This window comes from Gasterosteus aculeatus, chromosome 13 (assembly GCF_964276395.1).
Source record: "Gasterosteus aculeatus chromosome 13, fGasAcu3.hap1.1, whole genome shotgun sequence".
NCBI lineage: Eukaryota > Metazoa > Chordata > Actinopteri > Perciformes > Gasterosteidae > Gasterosteus > Gasterosteus aculeatus.
In genome coordinates this window covers 12,732,814-12,743,354 of record NC_135701.1, presented here as the reverse complement: position 1 = coordinate 12,743,354, position 10,541 = coordinate 12,732,814, and the positions used below count along the sequence as shown (strand labels likewise).

Genomic DNA, 10,541 nt, shown 5'->3' with positions numbered 1-10,541 from the left:
GCCCACACATTGTTGCCTCGTTGGCATGCGCATTGCGGTACACCCTCGTCTATAACCGGCACAGTCTCGCCGATTAAAACTTACAATGTATTTAAAACTAGATATGAAGGTTAACAAAATGCCAACAGGGAAAATAATGCAGAAAAGACAATGTGTTATACAAACGGGACGTCGTGCGAGCGGTCGAAAATCTCTAAAATTAGACCGAGTAATAAGCAATATTCCATAATTACTGAGGTCCTATAGTCTTCACAATCACTGAGCTGGTGTCATATTATGTCTTAATAATGACAGTAATTCAAAATCATGCAAAGTTGCATGGAATTTACATGGGGATTCCGGCTTTTTGTGTGACGGTTTCTGCAGGCTTACCACCTCGAACTAAAAAATGTCTGGATCGCGCTGCCATCTAGCGTACATTGTACAATTACAACCATATATATTAATGCATGCACGAGTCATCAAACATGAATTTTTAAAACATAAAAGTTGATTTTAGAAATGAAATAAGAAACGTTTTGCGTACCATTTCCCCTTCTATTATTTTACTTTCTCAAAACAGCATCCCTTTGATGTTCAGGTCGAATGACATAGAAAAAACCTGTTATGGACAACAATGAATAAAGTAGTTTTTTTTTAATTGAAATATTGTTAGTCCCCAAAATGTACCATTTATTTGACTGGATGTGATTTAGATGGAACACACAGTTAAATAGATGTGCGTTAGTCGTTATCAAAAACAGTGTATTAACACTATACTGTAAAAGACTAATCGTTACCTAATACAAACCGTATGTCGTACAAATAAACCAAGTTGTTGTAAACAAGCTTCAACCAAGCTAAGAAATTAGCAGGTATAAGAGAGCCTAAATATGCAAGTGCCCCCTTTCAAAGCGCATAGGAGGGATGGGTTGTTTTTTAAGTATTCAAGAGCTCTCTCTCCCGTCCCTGTCTCGGACACTCCGCTAAAACTCCCCGGCCACATCTCCAGCTCCTCGAAAAGGTGAAACCAATAACATTAAATCGGACAAAGATTTTTTTTCCCCCCCTCCAGTGAGTGTATCATTAAGATTTAACTCGGCAGATTGGAAACGGGGCTCCGCTCGATGCGAGTAGAACGCGAGGCGCAGCGAATGGGAGCGGGCTATAGGGGCACCAGTGCAAAGCCCGGAGACGGCCAGAGGAGAGCAAGAGGGAGAAAGTGGACAGTCGGACATTAAAAGAAGAAGCACCGGCGACGGCGGTAAACCGAGGAGCGGCTTTCTGCCTGCATGAAAGCAACCCGCGATAAGGCAAGTACATTATTAATTCCTCACTTCTCCTGGTTTGCACACGCGCTCCGAGCGCAGCGCTCAACGATCTGCGTCACGCCGCAGGACCGTTAACTTTAAACCGGGTCGCCGAACTGGGTAGTGTCAGAAACTTTTGAACAGCGGAGAGTCGTAATCTTTGCCCCACATCACCACCGTTTATGCGACCCGTCCCCCGTCCCCCGTCCCCCCTCCCCATCCACCCCCCAAACACCCCCTTATTCCCGCTGCCCTCGGTGATTTGCACACCAGATAGAAGTGACTCGAGGCGAGGAGGTCGCGCCGCTGGACACGGGAGCGTTTTTCTCCTGTGTGCACGTCTCACCTGCAAGTCTATTTGTTGTTTCAACACATAGTGAGAAGATCGATAGCGGGCTGTTTATTCCAGCGACGGTGTCGCCAGATTAAAAAGGGGGATCAAGTTGAACATGCGTTGCTCTTCTTTTACGCTGTTTTCAAAGTGCACTTCAGCCACAAAAGAAGGCAACTATTTTGCGCCAAAAACAAAAGCTTGTGAACGGGTAAGAACGCGTTGTTTTGTAGAAAAGTCTGCAGCGAAGACGCGTACGGAGACAATGGTATTTGTAAAGCAGCGTTATTGATATTAGGAGTTTTAATGAAAACGGATCTAGAATAAATGATGAAGCGGTTTTGGCCATGTTAATTTATTCAAAGACAAACTGCACGCCAATCCTCTTCGTAAAATAACCTCACATAAAAACATTTAACTTAATGTTGTAGAAGTGTGGATACAGTTCGTGCAAATTCATAATTTCACCTGAGCAAAGTGACATTTTTTTTAAATTTCCACAACTCCATGTATTCTATTTTTTGGACAACAAACTGTGCATAATGCGTCTATTAAATTATTGAAAACGTGTTGAGAATTACATAATCACATTATTATTAAACATATCTTGCAGGTAATGGATGCATTCGCGCATTAGTAGCCGTCTTACTGTAATCCAGTGCTTTGCTTTCCAGCAGATAATTAGTGTTCTTGCAATATTCAAATTCTATCTGACTTTTTTTTCCATCCAAATCCAAAATGAATAATCTACAGACCCTAATCTACAGATGATAATGAAACTGTTTAAATTATCCCTGCGGTATGATAGTTTTGTCAAATTACCTCATCGTTAGGGATAGAGAACACATAACAGTTTTACCAAATCTGTGGATATCAATAACTGACGCTCTTTTTACACAAAAAAAAGTAGGACGTTGTAAAGTTCCCATAGTGCTGAAACCATTAAGCAGCATTCATTTGGGAAAACACTGAGGTCATAAGTGCCAGCTCGCCCCAATAAAACTAAACGTGACTATACGGACGCGTTTTAGAGCATTTAAAATGATGCAAACGAATTTAGGGACTCTGGAATGCCAGGTGGTCTGTTTGTTGTTCAGTTGTTTGTCAGCACATCAGGGTTACAAGCACGTCATATTATTAAAGACATATTATATGGGTTTAGAGGTAAATTAGTTGTTTTTTTTCATCTGCTCACAACGCCTCCTGCGTGTGGCACAGCAGTGTTGCGTTTGAGGACTTCGGGATGGCCGGCCACGTCCAGCTGAGGCTTCAACGTCTTCATGCAAAATATAAAACCATCAAAGTGATGGGCACCTCGGGGCTCGTTCCACGTATTTATGTTATTGTCCTGGCTGAATAATAGAGAGAACGAACCTCTAAGAAGGATGTAACAGTTATTGGACTGTTTGTATATAAGAAGTTAAGATGTCTTCAGTATGAGTAAACACCTTTGACACATTGCGATTTAGTGAAGGATGGTAATTTGTAGAATATTTGATACTGTTTGATACATTTCCCAACCACGTGAGCTGGAGCTTTACCGCAAGTTGTTTTACTTCTGGCATTAACAGAACATATGTCACATCATAGATGTCACATGGACGACCCATCAAGACAATGCGTACGTTTAGTCCCTCGTCTATAAACAATATGCTTTGAGTAAATTAGTTTTAGTCACCATTTTACTTTAGGGTTTCTTGGTACACAAAAACAGTAACCATGTGCTACTATTTGAGAATGTTCTAACAAAAAAAAATCCTGCCTGTGTCTTGGAAGGTGGAGCGAGGGGTGTGAGTGTGTGAACAGGGGTGGGGGGGTTTGGAGGGTGTATAGTGAGGGGTGGGTGGGTGGTGGGGGGAAGAGGGCGGGGGGGGGGGGGGGGGGGGGGTCAAATCTTATCCCCAAATTATTCCGGGGCTCAGATTGGTGTGAATGGGACGAGAAGGTCACTTGAAATCGCCTTTTATCCGCTGGCTTTTTTTTTTTGGATCAGCAACTTTCAATAGACATAATCTAATCGCCCTTAATGGAAAGGCCATTCGTGAGAAATAATGGAATTATTCTTGTGTTTATACAGGCCATCGAGGCATTTAAAAGGCAACAACAGTTCACAAAATTTCTTGGTTATTAATTATTACTGATAACTGAAAAGTGTCCCCCCCCCCCACAGGATGGGTTTATATATAAACTTATTGCATATTTATGGTATTACAATTACCTTGTTAATATATTATTTCATTATTATAGTGCAATGCAAGTTTTTACGACTATTGCTATAAGTCATATTTTTGCCCTCAATGGACTGTAGTTTAACTGTAATATTACATTACCCCAGTGTGAATTATCCTAGTTTGTATGGAGATATCATTGTCTATTCTCTCATTATTTTTAACATGTCCTCGCCTCTCCCGGGATTTGAGATCCTTCAGTTTTAGACGTAATGATTGAAAGTCTCTTTCCAGGATTTTAGCATCCCGGACTGTAATTGAGGACAATAACTGCAATGACTTTCCAAATTAGGCTTAAGGTTGGAGTAAAAGTTCGAGGGGCTGTCAGTTTAAGCCACATGCAATGGCTTTATTGCTCACTAACCATCAGTACTTTAGAGCCCATATGCTAATTACTGCGGATGGTCCCAGAAACGGAGATTATAAATCCATTAGCACCCAAACCCTCGTGGTTCCACACTGCAAACCCTGTAATTCTGTAGTATACCCCCCCGCACCCCCCCCCCCCCCAAAAAAAAACAAACTTTAAGAACCAGGAGCTCCATGAAGGGAAACAGATTTTCAGCAGCGCGTGCAGCTACTTCTAACGGACCCACTGCGAAGGGAAGCCCAGCGTTTATCAATCAGCAGCTACACCGAAACACACACAGCAAACCAAGCAGAACACCACGGTAACTGACAGGGGGGGGGACTGCCCACTCGGTGGCCAGTGGTAATGTATAAAAACAACCTGTTTGTATTACCATGAATGATCAACACAACACGCCCATAACACTGTGGTGGAGAAATCATTTTTTCACCCCTCATTACCATTAGGGACGTGCAGAGTGTCCAGGGAGCGACGCCACATAACGGAGGAAAGTGAATTAAAATTAGACGACGTAATACCCGTTTGACCGCGTTTAATGTGGGGAATAGAAGAAAAAACCCAACGGAACCCAGACGGGTTTATGTGAATGCATCACGCCCTTAAAGTAATTTATTTCAGGGAAACCAGAGGGCAAAGGTGGAATTCTTGAGAAATTCAACAAGGATAAGGGAGCTTTAAGAATTCTGCACGCAGATTACCTTTCATCCCATTCTCACATTATCCGACAACACACAGTAGAAATGTAGCTCAGCGACAAAAGAGTGAGATTACCCTCCGACACTGAAGAGTGCAAAACATTTTTTTTAAAGAATTATTGCCATTGTTAGTGGGAGCGAACGAGGAGAGAGAGAGAGAGAGAGAGAGAGAGGGGGAGGGAGAGAGAGAGAGACGGACAGATAGGGCAGGGGAGGAAGAGGGGGAGTCAAGGGAAGGGTAATTCCCTGTGTGCTTTCAAAGGGGGAGACAAAAAAAATAAAACGATTGCCGTTCAGAGAATTTCTTGCCACTGTCGTAGTGTTGTAGTGAAGGATCAATTCAGTTTAAAAGAGTTTACCCTTGTTATTCCCATAAAACACTATATCTGTAAAGATGACTTGAGGATGAGATTAATTCTCTTCTGATGACAGACTTTGTTTACACTGTTGGTTCTGATGCCTGCAAAGATTATTGAAACAGGATCAGTTTTTGCCTCTTTTTGGTTCAACTTGTTTAACTTCTGGTTTGTAACTTCAGTAAATGAGTGGCATCGCATCAGCACTGCATTATTTTTGCTCTACCCTCCCGCGGCCCCCCAAAAAACAACAACACACAGCAAGGGCTAAATTGGAAATGCATTGTAGCTGAACCATCAGTATGCCAGAGCTAAGACTGACTGAGCACACAGCCCTGTTTACATCAGTAAAGAGAAAACAGAAGAAAAGTCCTCACAAACTGTCCGAGGAAGATTGTCTTTGATTGAACTGTTCGTTTACATTTGTCAAGCTTGAAAATATTTCATGTCATGAATGACACTTACAGGGTCATCAAGTTAGTTTCACTTTAATCTTAACCCACCTAAAAAAAACCTAAAAATATGTTTTCCCTTTATAATGCTAACATATAGCAAAGAGATGGTTTGTTTTTTCATATTTCACTCATTCCTGATCGAAAAAAATGCCCCGAACATCTACAAACATGCACAAATCCCTATTTGATTTGTGTGTATTTTCATTTGAAAGGTGTGTATCTGCTTTTAGCATGAAGGGGCACATGTGTGTAAAAAGACAGTGAAGTGAAGGTGGCCCATGTTCAGTGTCCAGACGCGGCAGATTGTGACCTTATCAACGTGAAATTCTTAAGATAAATTATTCATAGCACCTGTTTGATGTCTCTGGCCAAAGAATGACAAAGGTGTAAGATTTAAGATCCATCTAAAACGGCATAAATATCAGCCACTGTCTATCTCTTTTTTTAGAGCAAATAAAAAAGGAGTTAGGCTTCATTTCAAACCACAAAAATAATACATCACAGGTGTCCAGTATTTACAGTATGTCTTCCTGATGTATCCCCAATTTGATGTGAGATATTGGACCCATTTGGTGGAGCTAACCGTGGCCTTTTGTAACCGACTCTGTGTTATGTTCCCTCGCAGGCAGCGAGCGACAGCAGTTGGGGAAACACAGCGGGTCGTGTTGGCGGAAGGCCGGACACTGTGATCGGGTGTAATTCACTGCTTAGTGTGAGCGTTGGGATTACTTGACATGGCATTGACTGACAGGTTTATTGAACTTAATCATAGATCTCAAGAATATGACATTAACTTTCAATTTAGAATAGACTTTATTCCTATTGCTTAGTTCAGTTCCCCCTTCGACTTATTTATCAAGCAGCATCCAAACCCGTTCTACTCAAGAATGTCCCAGCCTTCTGGAACGCAAATTCTTTCTCAATCATTTCTTTTAGAAATAGCCTGCCGTATACTTTTCGGTGAAAATGTTAACTGATCTTTTCAGAGAGATCAACATAACACGCAGTATTAATAGAACAAATAGCTGTAGGAAGGATATTAATGATGATATATACAGATGTGGCGCACAGCTTGAATTATGTGTGAGCCTTTTGAAGGAGAGCAAAGGAGAGGCACTCACAGAATCTCTCACAGAGTTTTGTGTGTACTCGTGTCTGTGTGCGTGTGTGTGGGATAGCAGTCGGTTTTCCTTCAGATGTTCCCTTTGACCTTTGACCCCACACTTGGGGTCAAGCCCTGACAAATGAGATGGTTCAGTTCTGTCCAGAACTGCAAACATTCCACAACAATCTTCTGTCCTCCTCCGCCCCTCTCCTCATATCCGTCATTCCTCTCCCCTTTACTCCTCTTAGTATGTCTCCTCCACAACACAGAGAGCAGAGAAAGTTCTCATTACACACAAACATGTTTTATTGAATTTCCTGTGGGAATCTTATAGCACACATCCTTCAAATGAAGAATACCAGAACGGGTTAAATGTAATATCCCCAACATCTGCCTTGTTTGCAGATGGAGAGAAAACCAAAAGAGTATGAGCAAAACAGAAGCTGTGTTAAGGTTTGGATATTACAACCCTGCACTTTGAAGGCACACTTTGGGTGTTTGGAAAGCTTGTCAGTGATGTCGAGGATGAGAAATGTTGCAGTGTGTATTTTTTTTACACACGTTGCTGGCTCCAGCATTTCCGGCAACATTTCTCACTGCCTCCTTCACACCATTTGCTCTGCTGCGATATCCCCACATTCTCCCCCTCCTTTCACTTCTTCCCCTACCCTCCCTCCCTCCCTCCCTTCTTCCCTCCCTCCTCTCTGACCACTCTTGCCGCCTTCACCCTTCCTCCTCTCTGCTGCACCAGCCTGCCCAATTTCTGTCCCCCCCACCGCCCCTTGCTCTCCTACCAGCACACTGACACAGCACTCTCCCTCCCTATCCCCCCCCCCTCTATTTGCTCAGATTTTCTAACACGCCGTTCCGCAGAATGCTGCCACCCGTGTCTTTAGGGGGAAAAAGGGGGCTATTGGTTTTCCTCTTCAGGATGCTGGTTAAGGTAAGTAGTCCCCCCCTCTATGATGTTTCTGCCTGTTGTGTTTCTAAATTAACTTTTTTTTTTTTACTGAATCACCAAAACTTCTTAATCACCATCGCCCTCTATCAGAGCTCCTAGCTACAAGCCGCACACACAGTCACTGATGATGGACGCCCGCGGGGCCGTCGCAGAGCCACACAGGAGCGTGGACACCAACGATGCCGGATGGTAACACTTGAAAATGTTCTTGAACTTGCTTTCATAGTGATGTAATATTATAAAAGCCAATGCAACGCATAAACAATCAAAATAAAAAAATAAAATCGTTCTTGATATGTGCGTGCGTATGTGTTTTTTTCTTCTCTTCACTAACATTTGAGTTCGGATTTGATTTGAAATCTGCTGTTGTGTGATTCATTGGAGGGTACAGCTGCTTTCACATGGATCTTGGCCTGGACAGGACTGTTTCCCTCACAGGGCAGCTGATCACATGGGAGGGATGGATCTGAGCTCTTATGCCGTGCACTAGCGCATCACTGTGGAGAATCTGGGTGCTTGTGTACAGCTTTCTGCTTTGAATATCAAAATTGTCGGTGGCGTTCTGCCTTCCTCGGCAGGAGGGCAGTGGGTTCCAAATACGTCTGCGGGTGGGGATTCCTTGATCAAGAGCTGCTGCTACAACGATGTACAATGCAGATTTATATTTTGCCACTGGGATGATGCACACGGATTGGCAATTGAACTGAAACACTGTAACACCACAGTGCAGTTGGAATGAAAAAAAACCCTCATGACTCCAGTTCCTTCCTCCATTTGTTCACATTCAAGTTATGTCATTGCACTAGCGACTAGTTGGCTCCTTGCGTCTCCAGTATGAATAAATAATAAATCTCTAATATCACCGACATCACCATCAGCTCGGTGGCTTTGGAAGCAGGCAGCGAGCGACAGGCAACGTGGAAAACACGTGTAGGCGTATGTGTGTAATCATGACCATGTCGATGGTGCAGTTGAGTTGATCATGTTTACGTCCTTTCCCTCCTCCTGCTGCTCTGTATGTCCACGGGCGGCTCAAGGATGTAAAGGAAGTGCTCTGAGCCACTTGATTTCCTGCCACCACCCACTGCTGCCCCAGTCTTACCGGAGCGTTGATGTCTGCCCCTGTCCCCCTAGAGCCTCCGTCTCTCGCTCTGCGACCAACCCAACCTGCCCCACCCCCCCAGTCCCGCCACCTCCTTGCCATGCTCCCTGATTCAGTGTGTAAAAGCGCCTCCTGAATGATGGATTACTGTGTCACCGCAGCCTGCGAAGGATTAATTTGTTTCATTGATTTCTCTTTAGGCAGAATGCCAGCGTCTGCCGCTTCCCACCTTTTCCCCAAGACTCGCGGATGTAATAGACGGTAATGGCCTAAGACAAATCAACCCGTTTCTTGTAAAAATAGAACCAAATAACCCTCCCCATCCTCCAGCCTGCACTTTACTGACGAGGACATTGTGGATTGGTGGTGGGGTATCAGAGAGTGTTTGATTCATTCTCACTCTCCATCTCTATCACTTTATCCGGCTATTCGTCCATACCAACGTCCCTCCTTATCCTGTGCTGAAACAGAGGAGAACATCCAGTCACTCCAACAAAGCCATAAGTCCTAAGCACTTACAGCTCCCTCTCAGGCCTTACAATGGATGGGTAATGACAGTGCTGTCTGGAAGGGGCTGTGGGAGTTGGGCCATTCTCTCCAGTAATGGAAGCAGTTACTGCCATTCCCTATACACCTGCAGGAACAGCTAACTGTTAACCACTGTGATCTATGGTAAGGCCTTACTGCACTACTCTGAGGTTGAAGGGTTGTACTGGCATTGCTGCATTAGGGCATTTTTTCTCCGGGATGGATGAAGTTTCTTCTACTGCAGGTTGAGAACTATGGAGAAGCATTTGAGGTATTGTTAAACAAATCCGTACAAATGAATCATTGTGGGTTCAGGTCTCTGCAATGCAAACTGATCCGGCTGTCCTGACATTCACTGATCTAACGCTGACATAAGATGCTGCCACATCTTTACTACCCTGTCACTGCCTTGAACGATGGGAACCCCAAACTGCCTGTAACATTAAGCACACCACTACAGGCTGACTGTCCTCGGACGCTTTCCAATCCCACAGAGATTTACGAGCGGAACCAGATCCATTAATCCATTGATGATTTGCTGTGGATGCCCGACAGGGTTTTTGGGATCAGATATCGTGCAGTGCTGAAACTCACACCAATGTGTAGCAAGGTAGACTGTTACACCCTGAACAGTGTTAGAAATGCTGCACAAAGTGACAGGAAATTAATTACAATTCAGAATTCTTAAATTTATGTTTGTATTTATTATGGCACATTTGAAATTCTATCTCTCACAACCCCGGCAGATTAACAAACTTTTGACATAGAATACTTTCACTTACATTAAAAATGACTGCATAGGCTGGAATGGCAATCCATTGAGGGCTCACTACGGGTGAGTTAAGAGAGCACAACGTGATAATGACCACGCCTGCAGGGAAATCTCATCAGCTCCCTTCAATCAATTTAACAGTGTTTACAAAGCAATGGGCTGAGGTTTCTGCTTGGGTGCCGAGTATTGTCACCTGGTGTTCCCCTAGATCCCACTGCTGAGCGGGCCTCTCCTGGGTAAACCGCCACAAAGCCCCCTCACGTCTGACACCACCAGGTCCTTCAAATGCTGCTCTTAAACAGAGGGTGAGGTGATCTCACCATGATAGAGTCTCTTTCTCTATATCTAT

General features: G+C 43.6%; 1 long non-coding RNA gene across 3 annotated transcripts; it reads left to right on the top strand.

Annotated features, from left to right (window-relative positions):
* The first annotated feature begins 899 nt into the window (after positions 1-899).
* Positions 900-8,089, top strand: LOC120830818 (uncharacterized). Of its 3 annotated transcripts, none has more exons than XR_013452118.1 (4): positions 900-1,003; positions 1,085-1,292; positions 7,679-7,772; positions 7,881-8,089. It is a non-coding gene; the product is annotated as an uncharacterized LOC120830818 (long non-coding RNA). The 3 variants fall into 3 exon arrangements; XR_013452119.1 differs by lacking the exon at positions 900-1,003 and adding an exon at positions 6,354-6,436 and having other exon boundaries at positions 1,159-1,296; XR_013452120.1 differs by lacking the exons at positions 900-1,003; positions 1,085-1,292 and adding an exon at positions 7,220-7,282.
* Positions 8,090-10,541: the final 2,452 nt, after the last annotated feature.